General features: G+C 54.8%; 1 protein-coding gene across 2 annotated transcripts in view; it reads left to right on the top strand.

Moving 5' to 3' along the window:
- SORCS2 (sortilin related VPS10 domain containing receptor 2) overlaps positions 1-18,747 on the top strand; it is a 537,438-nt gene that overhangs the window by 236,221 nt on the left and 282,470 nt on the right. The window lies entirely within an intron of this gene.

The following is an 18,747-nucleotide window of genomic DNA, read 5'->3' as shown; positions in this document are numbered from 1 at the left end:
TCACTGCCACATCGCAAAAGCCACTTGCAAACTCAGGTCCTGAGCCCAGCCAGTTTCTTCATTCTAGAAATGTCAATCAAAGGCTGAGCGTGGGCTGGTCTGTAGTAGGCGTGGATTAAATGTTTGTTGAAGGTACACACACACAGAAGAGGTTTGTTTCGTTTCTGTGTCATCTGTTATCTTATCTTTTTCTTCTTCCTTAGTTGTTAAAATAGTTCTTAGGCAAGAGAGTCAGCTGGGCGAGCACGCACAGGCGCCTTGTATTGGTTCCTGTTTATTAAATGGAGAAATCTGGAGTCAGCCTGGCCTCTGGCCTAATTGCCACACAGCCAAGGAGTGGGCATGCCAGAGGTTTGATGGCAGGGGGCTCCCCTAGCCCCACATGTGGGTGTCCTCAGCTCAGCTTCCTGGGCTTGGGTGCTCTGTAGGAACACGCTTCCCAGTTATGTGGGTCAGGCAGCCTGGCCTGAAATTGCAACAGCCACACATGAGGAATGTAATAGTGCAGGGTGCTTCCCGCCAGCCCTCCTGCTGGGTACAGGGGTCAGGAAGAGAAGATGGAAAATAGGATTTGCTGAGTTCTTGCAGTGACTTCCAAGGACTCTGGTTGCTGGGGACCATTGGAGGGGACAGTCTTAGGGAACAGGTGAGCCTGGGTGTGCTCAGCTGCAGGATGGCAGCTGGCCAGCACCTCCAGGTCATACCCCAGGTGGGGCTGGAGAGGTGGGTGTCCTTATCTAGACTTGGCTCAGCCAAGCGCGTGTTGATGCATTTCTATGGGCTTATGACGGGCCTGCCATTCATTCAGTCCATCACCTGACATTTCCAGGGCACCCACTCGCATCCCACCAGGACTTTGGGCACCAGGCTGAAGCAAACAGAAGGCCCTGCCCCTGGGCATGAACGCAGCTGCGTGCCAGACTTCCTGCGAGTCCCTTGAGACCCAGCCCCCACGGCGCTGCCTTGGTCTTTTGCACTGAGGGGGTGCAACCCAGGAGGCCAGAATGTCCTTCTCATCCTGACATCCCTTGAGCCTAGCACGACACCCCAATAATTAGGGGCTTCTTGGCTCAGCATTGTCTTTGTAAGATTGACCCATGCTTCTGTGTTTAGCTGTAGAGCCGACGTTGTCGTTTCTGGGTAGTATTCCACTGCGCAGGTCGAATGCCCCACCGGGCCCTGGGTGTGTGTTAATTAGGTCAGTGCACCACGATGGATTTGTCTACTCTACCCTTGATGGGCCTTTGGGCCGATTCCACTTGGGAGCCAGTAGGAGTAATGCTGCCCTGAACACTTCTGTGTATGTCTTGGATGCACACGTGTCTTCCCTTCTCTGCTGGGTTTTATGGAGGAGCGGCACGGATTGGGCATGCGTCGTGTGTGTGTTGAGCAGGTACTGCTGGATCGCTTTCCAAAGAGGTTGTGCCCGTTCCCACTCCCCTCAGCAGCATTTGAGGAATTCCAATTGCTCCATGTCTGTTTTGTTTCGGGGACTGGGGTATTTTCCAACACCAACGACCGATTCTTACAGATGCCAACTGGGTGCCCTGTAATTCCTTTCAGTTCTGACACCAACTACCTGGGGTTAGCACAGTCCCCGCACGTTAAGGGCTCAGCCCCCGCTTTAGACGCTAATAATCACAGGTCCAAAGTTGGCACCCGTACTTCTGACGAAGTGGCTATAAACCGGGGCCCCGCGACTCTCTCCTGGGTTTGATAATTCTCTAGGGTGGCTCACAGAACTCAGGAGGCCCTTTGCTTACATTTCTGATTTATCATGAAAGATATGACTCAGGAGGCTGTGCACAAGGCAAGGACTAGGGGCCGGGGTGCAGGGCTTCCACGCCCTCTGGGTGTGCAACCCTCCTCATGCCCCCATGTGTTCACCAACCCGGAAGCTCATCGAACCTCATTGTCCAACAGTTTTTCCAGAGTTTAATCTCCAGCAGCCCCTACTCCTTCCCAGAGGCCAGGGGGTGGGGCTGGAAGTTCCAGTCTTTCTGGTAACCAGCCCCATCAGAGGCCAACTAGGGATCCCACCCTAGGTCACCCCATTAGCATAAACTCAGGTGTGGTCAGAGGGGCTTGTTATGAATAACAAAATACACTTCTGTCCCTCAGCAAATTCCAAGGCTTGGAGCTCTGTGCCAAAAAGTGGGGACAAAACCAAACACCTTTTTTTTTTATGCCATAAGGGGGATGTTGGATTACTTAAAGGATAACTGCAAGAATGGTACAAGCCACTCCCGAGTACCTTTGCCCAGACACACCTGCCCCACTTGTTTTGGGGTTCTCACTGCCCCTCCCTCCTTTCCTCTCACCTATCTGTCCACCTACCTAGCCACCTACCTGTCTGTCCACACACATGTATATATTTGCACATAATTTTTTGTAACTTTTGAGCGTAGGTGGAGACATTGTATCTCTTTACTGCAGTTACTTTGGTGCCTGTTTCCTAAGGACCAGGACATTCTCTCAAACCACAGTGCATTTATGAAAATAAAGAACTGCAGTGTGGATACAATACTAGAATTTAACCCACAGCCCAGTTCAGCTTTACCAGCAGCCCTAGTGCTGCCCCATGTGGCATTGATTTCCCAGGTCCAGCCCCAGTCCGGGCTCACACGGTGCAATTCCTGGTCATGGCGCCTCAGTGGCCTTCCATCGGGAGCTGATGGCAGCTTTGTGTTTTCTTTTGTAGCACTGGGGAACCAGCTGGTTATTTTGTAGAATGTCCCTCTGTGCAGGTCTGGCTGGGTTTTCCTCATGACCAGACCCAGGTCATGCATCATGTGGGGAGCCATTGTTGATTTATCAACATGTGTGATCTTTGATCACTTGGAGAATATCTACCAGTTTCCTTCTCTGTAAAGTTATTTCCCGCTTGTACTTAATAAGCAACATTTAGAAAGGTATTTTGAAAATATGTAACTATCTTGTTCCTCATCAAATGTTTATGCATTTATTTGAGCACCTGCCCATCGTTTTCTAGCTCTGTCTTCCTCCTGTATTGATTAGTTTGTATTCTTCTGTGAATAAAAAAGCTTCATCTCCCCTTCTTCTCTCTCTCCTTCCTTCTGTTCCCTTTCTCCTCCCTCCCTCCCTGCCTCTCTTTTTCCTTCCTTCCTCTTTCCTTTTTTCTTTTTTAAAAGACTCAGAATTATTTTTTACTTATTTTTTTTAAAAAGTTTATTTAATAGACTATAACCCAATACACCTGTCCCACTTGCTTCGAGGTTCTCACTACCCCTCCCTCCTTTCCTCTCACCTGTCCACCTACCCATCTGTCCCCACACACGTATATATTTGCACACACTTTTTTCATATCATTCATTGTTTTTGATGCCTGAATTGTCCCAGATGTGATCTGTGGGAGTCCCCTCAGGCGTCCTTCTTTGGCACTTCTGTACTTTCCAGCACAGGACATGTTCCAGGCTCATCTTTTGCATTCCTTGAACCAGCGCTGGAATCAGCCTGTTCTCCAGGGAACATGGTGTTTAGAAACCAAGATCTGGATATGAAATGTGCTCATTGCTCCTGTGCTGTCATGCCTTTTAGGCCCTCTGAGTGAAAACCTTACCTCTTCCTGACATGGGGTGAAAGAGGAAGGAGGGAGGGAAAGTGTGCACAGGGAGAAATATACAAACATTCACAGACATAAAAACTATATATATATGTGTGTTTATATATATACATACACACACACACACACGTATATGTAACGTATTCATCTATCCATCTTCACAAGACTACGAGTTCATAGTGATACTTCCAACACTCAGCGCAGTGTAACTCCCCTGCCCAACAGTGAGAGGCTTGGCTCCCATGAACTTTAACCTATTTACCCCTTACTGAACCCTAGAATATACCCAACCCATTTTAGAAACACCAATCCATACCACTGTGAAATACAAACCCTGCTAACTGGAGCTCTCTCTTGCTACACATTTCTCTTTGTTCTGTTGAGATAAATTTCACATACAGCTAAGCGCACACATCTTCACACACCTGCAGAATGCACACCCTAGTCAAGGGGCAGAATGGTCCCCCGTGCTCCTTCCCAGTTACTTGTCAATGAGAGCAAACACTTTTCTTCCACAGATCAATTTTGCCTGTTCTTGAACCTCGTATTGGTGGAGCTGAACAAGAGGGAAAGGATGTCTTCCGTGCCTGCCTCTTTCGCTTGATGTTATGAGATCCAGGCATGTTGTTCCCACAACTGTAGGCTGTTCCTTCACCTTGCTGGGCAGCGCTTCATTGTGTGGCTTTCCCACACTGTTTATCCACCATGAGCTGGCATGGGGTGGTTTCCAGTTTGGGGTTATTCAAACATGGCTGCTCTGAACATCTTGGTGACATTGGATGGTGTGCAGAATGTTTCTGTAGGGTGTGCACCTGTGGGGGCAAGTGGGTATGTGCTCAGCAGATTCCCTGGGACTTCTCCGAAGTGGCCACAGCAGCTGCTGTCACCCACCCGTGTTGCTGGTGCTGGTTGTTCCCTGTGGCTCTGATTTTACCCCTTCAGAAAATGCAGAGAATGGTATCACAGACATTCATCCTCCACCCACACTTTAACAAATGCTACCATTGGCTGTATTTATTTTTTTTGTAAACCCCATTTGTTTCAAAAACCTACGTGCAAGGTATTCGAATTTTCTCCCCAAGTAAAGATGAGCCTGGCCACAATGGAGTTAGGGAGGGTGGGAGAAGGCCACCTTGTGGGTAGGACCCTGACCTGGAGCCTGGGGCCAGGGAGGAGGAAACAAAGAAGGGGGCCCTCTCCCCAAATAATTGTTCTGGGGGGACAGAGCCTGCCTGCAGCTTGCTTCAAGGACAGGCGTCTTTCAGAGAGAATAAGGGAGGATTTCATGCTGACCAAGGGAGAGCGCGAATGGGAACACCATGCTTACCTTCAATTTCTGAGGCTTTGGCACTTTCACCCCCATTTCACCATTGGCCCTCGTGGCCCTGCCGTGCAGGAGGGAAGGGGTTACCTTGTGTACACAGTACCATGTGCTACTGTTTCTCTCTCTGAATGAGGAGGGGCAGGCTAACAGAGCTGCCTCATTCTCCCGAAGCCCAGTGGGGCTTAGCCTGCTCTGGAATTTGGGTCCCAGACAGCACCACCTTACCTGCCCCCCGTCCCCTCTGCCTGGTCACGAGCTGCTGCCACTTGCTCCCTGCCCACTCCCATGCTGCCTCTCCTCCCCTCTGCCCTTCCCAAGTCTCCTGAGTGACCCTCCTGTCCCTCTCTGGGGCCCAGCTTCATTGCCCGGACACATGGGGCCTCGAGGGTGGGAATCACAGGTCACTCATTTCACAAGCATTTTCCAAGCCCTGCTGTGAGCTGCGGGGTGGGGGCTGCTGAGTACTAGGGGCTCAGTGGGGATGAAGATAGATGAGGAGTGGCTCTTTGCGGTAGAGAGACAGACCATGAACGAGTGAACATGAAGTGACCACTCAAATGGCAGGCAGAAGGGAGTTCCATGGGGTGAGACCGTGGGGGAAGGTGGAGATTCGGGGATAGGTGGTGCTATCGGTCCCTGGGAAGCAGATGTGAGCTCAGCACTGGGATAAAGTGTGTACCCAGGGGAAAGCACCCCAAGAGGGGGACTCGGCAAGGGCAAAGGCCCCAATGTGGGCCCAAGCTGCCAATTGAGTAGCAGGGAGGGTCAGAGGGCAGGTGAAGAGTGAGGCTAGAAGGAGTTGTTGGCTGCTTCTGGGAAGGTGGAGGTGGCATTTCCCAAATACTGCCTTTGTGAAAGCTGGAAAGAGCCGCATCCCAGGTGAGGGGCAGCCTGAGGCCAGGGTCGGGGCTGCTTCCAGGTGAGCACCAGTTGTAGGAAAGGCATGGCACACAGAGGCCTGCTCCTGCCTGGCAGAGCTGGGCAGCGAGTGGGGACAGCCTGATGAGCTGGGCGAGGGTGGCTGGAGGCTAAGTGGGAGGCCCTGACTCATACCTGAGCTGAGTGTGGCTGCCAAGGGCCGGGCAGGATACAGGGGAGGTGCAGGCTGGCAGGAGAGGGAAGCACCCTTGCCACAGCCCCTTCCCAGTCAGAGATTTGAGAAGCCAGGGAAGGGTAGAGCCTGGGAGCTGCCCAGCCCAGATCACCCTCCACCCCTTCCCCCAGCCCAGATCACCTTCCACCCCCTCCCCCAGCCCAGATCGCCCTCTACCCCCTCCCCAAGTCCAGGTCACCCTCCACCCCCTCCCCCAGCCCAGGTCGCCCTCCACCCCCTCCCCCAGCCCAGATCGCCCTCCACCCCCTCCCCCAGCCCAGATCGCCCTCCACCTCCTCCCCCAGCCCAGGTCACCCTCCACCTCCTCCCCCAGCCCAGATCGCCCTCCACCTCCTCCCCCAGCCCAGGTCACCCTCCACCTCCTCCCCCAGCCCAGATCACCCTCCACTCCCTCCCCCAGCCCAGCTTTGCCATCCACCTCCTCCTTCAGGTCCCCTCCTCTCAAGCAGAGACCCACTGACTCCTGGAGGGAGGGAAAAGTGGTGCTTGAGAGAGTTAGGGGCTGCCGGGGTGGGGGGCTCTGGCCCCTTCATGGGTGAGCGCCGTGTTGAGGATGGGGACCCCCTTACTCCTCCTTGGGCCTCTCCTGCTCCCCACTGACCTAATACCCCTACCTGGGACAGCCCCGCTGCAGAGGTCGACTCTGAGGCCGTGGTTTCCGCCCTGTTTCATGATATCAACAAAGCAGAGAGCAGCACCCCCAGCCCAGCCCCAGCACGTGGCCTTTAGCAGGTGCCCTGGAACTCCTGTGAACAGTATGGAGGTTCCTCAGGCCGACAAAACAAGGTACCATAGATGGAGTGGCTGAAAACAACCGGAACTCCTTTCACAGTTCTGGGCGTCTGATGTCTGAAATCAGGGTGTTGGCAGGGCCGTGCTCCCTCTGAAGGCTTCGGGGAGGCTCCTTCCAGCCTCCTCCCAGGTTCTGGTGGGGGCCAGCGATCTCCCCCGGGCCGGGGTTTGCAGCCGCATTGCTCTAGCCTCTGCCTCTGTTGTGGCTTTCTTCTCTGTGTCTCTGTGTCCAAATTTCCTTCTTCCTGTGAGAATAGGATTTAGGGCCCACCGGAATTGAATATAACCTCGTCTCAACTAATTACATCTGCAACAACCATAGCTCCAAATGAGGGGGGATCACAGGTACCAGGGTTAGGACGTGAACATATCTTTGTTTGGGAGGAAGGGGGCACAATTCCACCCCCGACTGATGGATTCTGGGCGCTGGTGACCTTGACCTTAAACTCACCTGTGGTTCAGATCCAGCCTTGGCCCTAAGAAGCCTGGAAGGGGAGGCCCCCTGTGGTGCAGAGCGTCCGGGGTTAGGGCAGGCACCCGGGTGTTTGTGGAGCGTCTAGGACTCACCAGTCTCTGGCTGCTGCCTCTAAAGCCCTTCTCAGCGCACGGCCACGATTGGGACCTCAACTGCCTGAGATCACACAGGCCTGAGATGCAGGGAGCTTTGGGAGCCAGAACCCCGGTTCCTTAGTCCCTACAACCTGAAACCTTGAGAGGCGCTGAAACTTCCAGCCACAGTGGCCCCATCTCCAGGCACTTAGAAGCCCTGTCACAAAGCTTAGCCTTGTCATAAGGTGTGGAGACCCAAGGTCCATGGCATAAGGACCGGAGACCACAGAAACTTAGGTGTTGAGACTCAGGACTTTGGGGCCTCGAGGCCGCACCTCCAGAGTCAGAAACCTTTCTGAGGCCTCAGCACCTTGGTGTTAGAGGGCAAAGTATAGAATGCTGAACTGGCCAAACATCTCCCATGTGGCCTGGCCTCCTCATTCCTGAGACTGTGGCTCCTCTCACGGCATCAGAAGGCCCACAGGTGGTTTCCCACAGGGGTCCTCCCCAATGTGGGCATGCCAGCCTCCACCTCCCTGGCCTGGCTGCCGCTGCTGGCCGATCTTAACACAACAGGCTCCACATTCCACCTGCCCCCGAAGCTCCTTGAGCGAGTTGGGAGTGCCTCACCCACAGGTAAAAGGGCTGTCTTATCCCCACAGGTGAAGGTTGAGGGCTGGTGAAATAGGCAGAATCCCTCCTTCCCTGTTAGAAGAGGGGAAATAGGCAGATCCTAAAAGCAAACACTTGTACCATGTTTATTTGGCTTTATTTTCATACGTGTATTCAGCAATTATTTACTAAGAGCCTACTGTGTGCTGAGTGCTATTCTAGGTCCTGGGAATATTTGAGTTAACAGAAACCCTGCATTCTTGGAACTTATATTCTAGCGGAGGAAGCAGAAATTAAACAACACATAGTAAGTGTTACAATACGGAGGAAAGTGATGAGTGAGGTGGAGAGGTGGAGATATTGTATAGGTTGTAAGGGGCCTGGGGACAGGAGCATGTGTGTTAAGGGAAGGCCTCTATGATTCGACAAAACATTTGAGTGTAAACTTGGAGGAGTTGAGAGAGACAGGTCAGTGTCTGAGTGTGCACGAAAGCAGTGAGGCCAGCCTGTGCAAAGGTCCTGTGGCAGCTGGGTGCAGGAAGAACAGGGACTAGGAGACTTGAGCGGAGTGATGGGGGCAGGAGCAAAAGGTGCCGCAGTCAGAGGGATCATATGCGTGGACTCTGGCTCTTCCTCTGAGGGCAGTGGGGAGCCAGAGCAGGGTTTTGAGCAGAGGGCTGCCATGATCCCATGGTGCTTCTAAAAGGATGGATCTGGGGCCAGGGGGGAAGCAGGGAGCATGCTGAGGAGGAGTCAGAGGTGACTGTGGTGGTCTAGAGGAAAAGCCACAGGGCCTCAGGTGGTGATGGTAGGTGACAGGCTGCAGATTCAGCATCTGCTTGAAGTTAGAGCCAGTAAACAGGATTTGCAGATGGTTTGATTGTGGCATGTGCGAGAAAGAGAAGAGTCAGGGACACACGGAACGTTTGGCCTGGGCCACTCGGACAACGAACCGGAGGAGGGGACCCAGGCAGGCAGACCTGTTGGGCTGTGGTTGCAACACCCAGGTGGCCTGATCCAGGGTGGGGAGCAGAGGGAGGGCGGGGAGGGATATAGGACTGGGCCATTGCTGCAGGCGGCAAGAGGGAGGGGTCGGGGGAGGCCCAGACTTGTGAGATAGGCTGGCTGGCTGTCTCTTCGCCCAGGAGGTCAGGACTGGGTTGTGGGAGGCAGTGGGACCTCAGGGCCAACCTGATGAGGGTGAGAGTCTCTGGGAGCTGTCATCCCTGGGGCCACAGGCAGCATCCCCACTGGCCCTGAGAGTAGAGGGACGGGGGACAGGTGCTCACCTGCCCAGGCCCACCCCTCACATGTGCACAGTTCCTCAGGCCAGAGCCAAATGCCTCAAAGCTGCTTTCTTTCCTTTGTCTTTTCTTTCTTTTTTCCTTCCTTCTGTCCCTCTTTCATTCCTTTCCTTTCATTTCTTCCCCCCTCCTTCCTTCCTCCCTGTCTTCCCTTCTTTTCCCGTCCCTTTTGGTTGAGTTTAAAGCCAATGAAAGAGGTCAGACTGGGGGTTGGAGGGATGGGGATAAAGGAAGGAGGTGGGGAGGGGAGGGGAGGGAAGAAAAGAACCTTATTTCCCAGCAGAGCTGAGCACCAGTAAGCCTCTGACGTCGCACAGCGAGTTGGAGGGACACAAGCACTCGGCCCCACGCCCCACCCACCCCAGGAGCTGTGGGTGGCTTTCAGCACCGCCCCCGCCACGGCACCTCGCAGCAGTGTCCGCAGCATCAGGGGCTACAGGTGGCTTCACTAGGGATTGGGGCTTCAATATATGAATTTTAGGGGACACAATTCTACCCATAGGGTCATCACTGAGTATTTGTGAGTGTTGGGGTACAAGCTGGGGTACTGTAGGATCGTTCCAATCAACTCAGATGCCTGGGACACTGCTGCGGGGCTGCCCCTGCAGCTGGCCTTTCCTGAGCCCTCGGGGGGAACTGAGCCTCCTCCTCTGTCCCTGGCAGGACCCTGAGCAGCCTTGTTGAGGTGATAGGGGTGGAATCCAGGCCTGGAGTCGGGGCTTGAGCGCAGGGGTCATGCCTCCTTTGAGGCCCTGTTCCTGGCATACAAGGGGGTGCACCCTAGCTTTAGTGCCAGCTGTGCCAGGTATCCCTTAGCAGCGGCCACCAGGGGCAACTGTACGTGCAGTGTCGTGGGGAAACCCCGGCACATGGAGATAGGACCTGTGTCCTTCCTGGAGAAACCACCAAGCCACTGTGAATGTCAAGTCTGCAGGGTTAGCCCCATTGCCCATTGCAGAAACCGAGGCTCACCCTAGGTCATGGCAGCCCTGCTGCAGGACTAAGGTTTCCCTCACCTTCGGCCGGGCTGTCTCTGAGCCTGGCTCCCCTCCTCACCCCACCGTGCTGAGATACATCCGGGGCTGGCTCTCCCAGCACAGAGGAGCTCGGAGAAGCCATGTCACCTTTACTGACAAGTACTTTTCTTACCGAAGTGGATCCCAAAGGGACCCCGTGTGCTCAGTTCTGGGGGCTGGAAGTCCTAGGTCAAGGTATGGGCAGGGTTGGTTCCTTCTGAGGCTGTGAAAGCAGTTGCATCCTCCTTGTAACTCCCTGCAAGGAGGTTACTGGGTTGCTGAAGGGAAGGGTGGCGAGGCCCTGGTGACTGAGAGTGGATCATGTCATCCTGGGCATCCCCTGCCTGTGTGAGCTGACTTCTGCCTCCATGCCTTGCCTCGTGTGTAAAAAGAGGCTCCTACTAGTGCCTGACAAGGGTTAAAAGTTAGAACATCCTGCTAAGTCCCTGGCATGTGGTAAACCCTCAATATAGTGTCCATTTTCCAGATGGGAACACTGAGGCTTAGGGAAGTTCAGAGCCAGGGTTGACCTGAATTTACACTTCCGATGAAGCCAATATGTACACATGGATCATTGTAGATCCATGATTTCTATTTGGATTTTTCTCCCATTCTGGAAAGGGTTCTGTTTTGCAGGGAGAGATAGATAGATACGCAACTCACAAATAAGTCCATCCGTGCATTGGGACTGTGGACCTCGAAACTTGGCTGCCAGAGCACGGGGGTCCTCCAGGCTCAGCAGCCGCAGGGACAGGCTCGGGGCAGGACCCCGAGGAGGCTGCTGCTCTTGGAAGATGGAGCCTGGCATTTCAAAACTGGAATTATGAAACAAACTACGACCCAGGATGGAATGGAGCCTGTGCATCCCAGGATGTCCCACAGATGGGAGCATTCTGCATGTGTGTTTTGGGTGATTGAGAGAAGTGAAACACTGCAGATACAGCAGAGGGGTTTCTCCCCTCCCTCCGCCCCTGGATGTGACTTTCACACGCAGGCTGATGCGTTCCCTTCCCATCCACGCCTGCTCGGTTTTGCCACATATGCCGCTATGTTGCCGGCCTTGAATGTGTATGAGTGGCTCATGCTGGGGCCAGCGGAGGCTCGCTCTTCTTCACCCTGTGTTACGTCCAGGAAACACATCCCTGTACGTAGGCGAGAGTCTACTGTGGGAAGAACCAGCAGTGTGGCTGCTTTGTTTCTGAGGCACAGTTGTGTGTTGTGCCCCCCACCGTCCTGATGCTCCGGGCCCTGTGGCGTGCAAGCAGGCAGGGAGAGTGGCCGGGGTGTGGCGCCCGGAGGTGGAACTGCGGCGCAGGGCAAGAGGAATCTCCCACATCACCCAGTGTGGACAAGGTGTGCTCAGAGCCCTGTGCCAGCCAGGCACAGAGAGAAATGCTGGACTCTAGGTTCCTGTAGTCCAAGGAAGGGTTTTGCCTGCCTGTCTTCCTCCCTTCCTTCCTCTTCACTCCCTCCCTCCTTCATTTCTTCTCTTCTCCCCTCTCTCCTCTCCTTCACTCCCTCTCTCCCTTCCTTCCTCTTTCCATGTCTCCTTTCCTTTCCATCTCCCTCCCACCCTCCCTTCCTCTCTTCCTTCTTTCCTCCCTCTCTTTCTCTCTCCTCCCTCCCTTCCTTCTTCTCCTTTCCCTCTCTTCCTCTCTCCATCGCTTCCTTCCTCTATCCCTCCCTCCCTTCCTCCCTCCCTCCCTTCCTCCTTCCCTCCATCCCTTCCTTTTTTCCTTCCTTCCTTCCCTCCTTCCTTCCTTCCTTCCTTCCCTCCTTCCTTCTTTCTTGCCTGCCTTCCTGACTTCCTCCGTCCCTGCCTTCCTCCCTCCCTTCCTTTCTCTCCCTGCCTTCCTCTCCCCTCCGTTCTTCCTCCCTCCCATCCTTACTTCCTCTCCTGCCACTCCCTCCTTTCCTTTCTCTCCTCTCCATCCCTCCCTCCCTTCCTCTCTTTTCCCTCTCTCTCCCTTCCTCTCTTTTCCCTCTCTCCCTCCCTTTCTTCCTTTTCTTCCCTTTCTTCCCTTCTCTCTTCCTTCCCTTCTCCCTTCCTTCTTCCCTCCTTTCCTTCTTCCCTCCCTTCCTTCCTTCCTTTCTCTGCCCTCTGTCCCTCCCTCCCTCCCTCCCAGCATCTTCACAATAGCCTAAGATAGAATGTACAGACTGACCAGGAAACAAACCCTTGCTTTTCTTCCTACCTGTGGGTGAACTTGGGCGAGTTACCACGTGATGTTGTGCCTCTGGTCTCCCTGCCTGTGAGATGGGGATGACTCTTCCTGCCTGACAGGGCTTCTGCGACCCAGCACCAGGTTCAGGACGCACCTGGCACTTGGTAGATGCTGGGGGCTGCCATGCGTTTGTTCGTGGATTCACGTGGGGTGGGCTTGGCTCTGTGCAAGGTCCTCAGGAGCCCCCACATCCTCCTCTTCCATGTTGGCCCCAGAGGGAAGCAGCTTCTCAGAAGACAGAGTCTGTGCTGTCTCCAGCTATCTTTGGCCTGGAAAATCGCACCAGTGTTCCCGGAATCCAGTGGCAGCCCCCGCTATCCAGACATTTCTTCACACCCAGGGTTCCCAGGAGCCACCCCTCCCTCCCAGAGAGGTTCATGAGGAAGGTACTTGGGTCTGGCGGCAGGGGTGGGAGCTGGGGAGACATCTGGAAATTCTTGATCCTTGAAATTAGTTAAACAAATAACGTTTGCTCTCCTGCTTACCCTCCGACAACCTGAAGAATGGGGCCCCTGGGACACGTGGGGCTGTGTGTTTTCCTGTGTCTGGTCAGGGTTTCTCCAGAAAGGAGGGTCCCAGGATGGATGTGGGCAAGGCCCTTGGTGCCTTTGGGACCTGGGCTCTGCAGACCGCGTGTGGCTTCTAGCAGGTGGCACCCAGTGCCTCGGCCTCAGTGTCCTCATCTGTGCCTGGGGTACTTGCTGGCAGGGTCTTTCAGGACCCCTGTCTGTGACTCATGAGCTCTGCCTCGTGGTGCTGGGTTCTCTGGAGTGACACGGTGCGTGACCCTCGAGGCTGTGGGAGGAATTAAAGGAGCCAGGGAAATCATCGCTTGGCTGCCAGGCTGGAGGGGGCAGCTGCAGCCCCCATGCCTGCTCTCCAGCCCTTTCTTGGGCCCCCAGGTCCCCCAGAAGTTGTCAACCATCACAGCTGAGTCTCAGGTGAGGCCCCATCATCTTCGTGTCTGCTCAGCAGCCTCTGGGTAACTGTGACCCACATGCCAAGGCCCCCACTCCAGGTGAGGCTCCCAACCTCGCCCCGCAGGACTCACCACGGCTGTAGGTGCTGTGTGTAAGGATGCATCTGTGCCTTCTCTCACACACATATGTTCCCCAGCTGTCCAGGGCTCTCCTGCCCTGAGCTCCAGCACCGGGATGGGGCCTGGCACATGGGACGCGTCCATCCGCAGCAGACTGAATGAATCTGAGTGAGTGAATGAAGGAGTGAGTGCATGAATGAGTGACTGAATGAATGAATGAGTGAGAGAGTGAGTGAGTGAATGAGGGAATGAATGAATGAGGGAAGGAATGAGGAATGAGTGTGTGAATGAATAAGTAAATGCATGAATGGATGGGAAAGTGAGTGAACGCATGAGTGACTGAGTGGATGAATGAGTGAGGGAGTGAATGAATGAGGAAGTGAGGGAATGAGTGAGTGAATGAGTGAATGGATGGGAGAGTGAGTGAATGCATGAGTGACTGAATGAGTGAGGGAGTGAATGAGTGAGTGAATGAATGAATGGATGGGAAAGTGAGTGAATGCATGAGTGACTGAGTGGGTGAATGAGGGAGTTAATGAATGAGGAAGTGAGGGAATGAGTGAGTGAGTGAATGAGTGAGTGAATAAGTGAATGGATGGGAGAGTGAGTGAATGCATGAGTGACTGAGTGAATGAGTGAGGGAGTGAATGAGTGAGTGAATGAATGAATGAGTGAGGGAGTGAAAGAATGAGTGAGTGAATCAGCAAGCAAGTGAATAAATGAGTGAATGAATGAATGAGTAAATAAGTGAATGAATGAAGTGGCCTGGGGTCTGGGCCTAGGTCTTCAGCAGCAGCAGCAGCAGCAGCAGCAGCAGCAGCGGCAGTGCGGCCTGGTCTCTGGGAGGCCCTGCCACACCCCAGCTGGGAGCCCTGAGGCCAAACCACTGCCCTCCCTGGGCCTCAGTTTCCCATCAAGCGATGGAAAATGGTTTCCAGATTCCACCCTGTCAGCAGCTGGCAGATATCCACAGGGCACACCTCTGTGTCAGCCCAGTGCTGGGTCCTGGGAATACCCAGCCCTCAGACCTGTCCCTACTCCTGAAGAGTGCACAGTGGTGACATGGGGGACCACCCTTCCACACACCTGACATGCCCCCACTGGGCCATGCATGTGCTGTGGGCACACAGGGCAGGGCAAGCCTGAGTGGCATGTAGTCTGCCCATGGGCACAGGTGGGGTCGAGACCCTCAACTGCCACCATAGGGATTCTGGGCTTTGCCACTGGAGTGGTGGGAGGCTATGGAGGTGTTCAGAGCAGGAGTGTGCCAGGCTGGTTTTGTGAGTCCCAGACCCCACTGGTGCAGGACTGCAGAGGAGTGAGGGCCAGACTGAAGCAGGGAGCTCAGAGAGGATGCTGAAGCCCCTCCAGGCTTCTTAGGGCCAAGGCTGGATCTGAACACTCCCCGACACCTGGCAGGCAGCACCTTCCTCCTCCCAGGACAGGAGTGAGATGCCCTGAGGTGCTTGCACGAGTGCACATTTGGCCAAGGCAGGAAGTGCCCTTCACAATGTGACCCAGGCCCTATTCTGTGCCTTCTCTCCCCAGCTGCCCGGCTCCTCCTGCTCTGCACAGCCTTCCCCTCACCACCATGAATGTTCCTCCTTGTGCCAAGCACCTGACACCACTGACCCTCAGTTCCCACTCTGCCTTCCATCTGGAAGTCTCTTCTTCTTCTTCTTCTTCTTCTTCTTGTTTTTTTTTTTTGAGATGGAGTCTTGCTCTGTCACCCAGGCTGGAGTGCAGTGGCGCGATCTTGGCTCACTGCAACCTCTGCCTCCCAGGTTCAAGCAATTCGCTTGCCTCAGCCTCCTGAGTGGCTAGGATTATAGGCATATGCCACCACGCCTGGCTAATTTTTGTATTTTTTAGTAGAGACAGGATTTCACCACCTTGGCCAGGCTGGTCTCTAACTCCTGACCTCAGGTGAGCTGCCCGCCTTGGCCTCCCAGAGTGCTGGGATTATAGGCATGAGCCACTGCGCCCGGCCTGGAAGTTTCTTCTGTTCCCCCTCTTTTCTTCTGGCCAAAGTCTATGATGCTTTTCCACTTTCAGCCCAAACACACATTGTCCCCAACTGCATGAGGTTTTCCGGGCGCCCTGCCCCAGCCTTTTGCAATCTATGTGCTCACTGCTGACTCCTGGACCAGAGGATCTGCACCCACGAGGGCACAGGCAATGTCCTGGCCTCTCTCTAGCCCCTTGCCCAGCAGCTGGCTTACTGCTCTGTGCCTCAGTTTCTGCCTCTGTAAAATGTGTCAGTAGCAGGACTCCGCTCCTAGGATTGCCGGAAGGATGAGGTGAGCAGCGCCCGGCAGTGTGTAAGAGCTTGGATGCGTTAGTGTCAGGCGCCGTGTTGGGGTCAGGCTCCGTGTTAGGGTCATGTGCCACGTTAGGGTCAGGCTCCGTGTTAGGGTCAGGCTCCGTGTTAGGGTCAGGCTCCGTGTTGGGTTCAGGCACTGTGTTGGGGTCAGGCTCCATGTTGGGGTCAGGCGCTGTGTTAGTGTCATGTGCCACGTGAGGGTCAGACGCAGTGTTAGGGTCAGGCAGTGTTTTGGGGTCAGGCGCTGTGTGTTGGGGTCAGGCGCTATGTGTTGGGGTCAGGCGCTGTGTGTTGGGGTCAGGTGCTGTGTTGGGGTCAGGCGTCGTGTTAGTGTCATGCGCCACGTGAGGGTCAGACGCAGTGTTAGGGTCAGGCAGTGTTTTGGGGTCAGGCGCTGTGTGTTGGGGTCAGGCGCTGTGTGTTGGGGTCAGGTGCTGTGTTGGGGTCAGGCGTCGTGTTAGTGTCATGCGCCACGTTAGGGTCAGACGCAGTGTTAGGGTCAGGCTCTGTGTTGGGGTCATGCTCTGTACTGGGTTCAGGTTCTATGTTAGCGTCAGGTGCTGTGCTGGTGTCAGGCGCTGGGTTAGCATCAGATGCTGTGTTAGTCCACTCAGGCTGCCAAAACAAAACAGCTGGGACTAGGGGCTTAAACAAGAGTAATTCATTTTCTCACAGTTCTGGAGGCTGAAAGCTTGAGACCAAGGTGTAGGCAGGGTTGGTTTCTCCTGAGGCCTCCCTCCTCGGCTTGCAGACGGCCGCCATCTCCCTGTGTCCTCACGTGGTTGTCCCTCTATGTGTCTGTGTCCTGATCTCCTCTTCTCATAAAGACATGAGTCCAGCTGGACTAGGAGGCCACCCAAATGTCCTCATTTAACCTTAGTTACTTTAAATGTCCTAGTTCCAATTACAGTCACATCAGGTGCTGGGCTTCAACACAGGCATTTCAGGTGGACACAATTCTGCCCATGACGGGAGCTCACTGGTGTTTGTGATGTGAATGAATGAATGAATGAATGAATGAATGAAATTATGCAAATGAGGCATTTCCCTTCTGCTGAGAGAAATCACAGGCACCAAAGAGCTGGTCTCTGTTTCACATTCAGGACAAGCTGCCCATCCACCTTTCCATGCATTTTTTTCCTCTCTGTTTCCCACCCATAAGCTTGAAGGGTGAGAAGGGAGGGCCTCCTTTTGAGGACAGCAACATAAAATGTCCCGAGCGCTATTGTCCCTCCCCACCTGAGGACAGCAGTGGTGTTTGGAGCTTGGGGGATGCTTGGAGAAGAAGGTGGCTTCTGTGACCAGCAGCTCTGTCCCCACCTGAGAGAGAGGGTAACGCAGGAAGGGGCTGTCAAGAGCAAACCCTTGGATTTTTGCTCTGGGCACAGTGGAGATCTGAATAGAGAGGCCCGCTGCTCAGCGCCTGTGAGACAGACCTTGGGTGCCTGCTGCTTGTCCCCCTGTGGCAGGGGTAGGGGGGTGGAGGGTCATCTCTCGGTGATCAGTGTGGAGGGAAGGATCGCAGGCTTCGGGGCCTGCAGAACTCTACCCCACCCCACCCTACCCTGGCACTTAGGAGTGGTTGGCCCTGGGCAAGGCTTCACTGCTCCAGGCTCCATTTCACCCCTGGTTGGGTGCACACAGCCACCTCCAGGGTTGTGGTGAGGGGCGAGTAGAGGAGGTTGGGGTGAAGGCCGAGCCTGTCGCTGGGCATGGTGCAGGCAGAGACCTTTCTGTCCATCCCTGCTCCTTGACATTCCAGAACTCCTCAGGACCCAGCACACAGTAGGTGTCAAAAATGCATGTTGATTGACTGATGGAGTGAACAGCACACGGCAGGACCCAGGACAGATTCCCTGCCACCTGTTAGCTTTTCCCAAAGCGTATTCTGTCTCCCCAGCCCCAGTGCGCTGGGCCTGAATCCCAGTCTGTCGTCTCCGCGTAGATGGCCTCAGTGCTGGGTGAGATGACTCTGTTCCTGAAAGGACACGCAGCCAGGCCTGGAGGCAGAGGCTGGGGCCGCAGATGGGGAGGGACAACAGCGCCTGGGCCACGTGCCCCAGTGAACATCGCAAAGCTGACAGGTGTGAGCCGCGGCCAGAAGGCCTGGTTCACACCAGGGAGCGTGCCCCAGTGAACACTGCATGCTGACAGGTGTGAGCTGCAGCCAGAGGGCCTGATTCACACCAGGGAGCGTGCCCCAGCGAACACTGCAAGCTGACAGGTGTGAACCGCAGCCAGAGGGCTTGGTTCACACCAGGGAGCGTGCCCCAGCGAACACTGCAAGCTGACAGGTGTGAGCCGCGGCCAGAGGGCCTGGTTCACACCAGGGATGGCATCAGGGGCATTTTCCTTTTGTGTCTCTGCCTGAGCTGCTCTGCTTCATGGCCTCTGGGGAAGAGGCCAGAAAGGGAAACTGGAAGGCCCTGGGGGTTTTAGTTTTTTGAGCTGACACAGCTGCCTGTTGGGCCTCTGGGGAGGTCAGGAGGGCCGCAGGGCAGGGGTGTCCACACCACTAGCCTGACAGGCTGCGGGGCAGGGGCGCCTACACTGTTAGCCTGAGAGGTCTCAGGGCAGGGGCATCTGGCCTGCAACTCCTGGGATATCTTGGTTACCCCAAAACAAAACTGCCCATTGACCTGGTTGAGTGGTTGCCCAACTCCCCTCAGGGGTGCCATGGGTGACACAGTACTTCTGAGAAGAGTTTGAGGGAGGGAAGGGTCTTCCAGGAAGAGAGAAGATCTTGAGGGCGGCACCAACGCCTGGGAAGGCATTGCTGAGTCCTCCTGTGGGGCGGGGGGAGGCGGGGCTGGCAGGGAAGTTTGACGTCAGAGGCTGGCACAGGCTGTAGATTGGAGGCAGGGAG

Source organism: Symphalangus syndactylus, chromosome 16 (assembly GCF_028878055.3).
Source record: "Symphalangus syndactylus isolate Jambi chromosome 16, NHGRI_mSymSyn1-v2.1_pri, whole genome shotgun sequence".
NCBI lineage: Eukaryota > Metazoa > Chordata > Mammalia > Primates > Hylobatidae > Symphalangus > Symphalangus syndactylus.
Note: the sequence above shows the minus strand (reverse complement) of the source record. Positions and strands in the feature narration are given on the sequence as shown.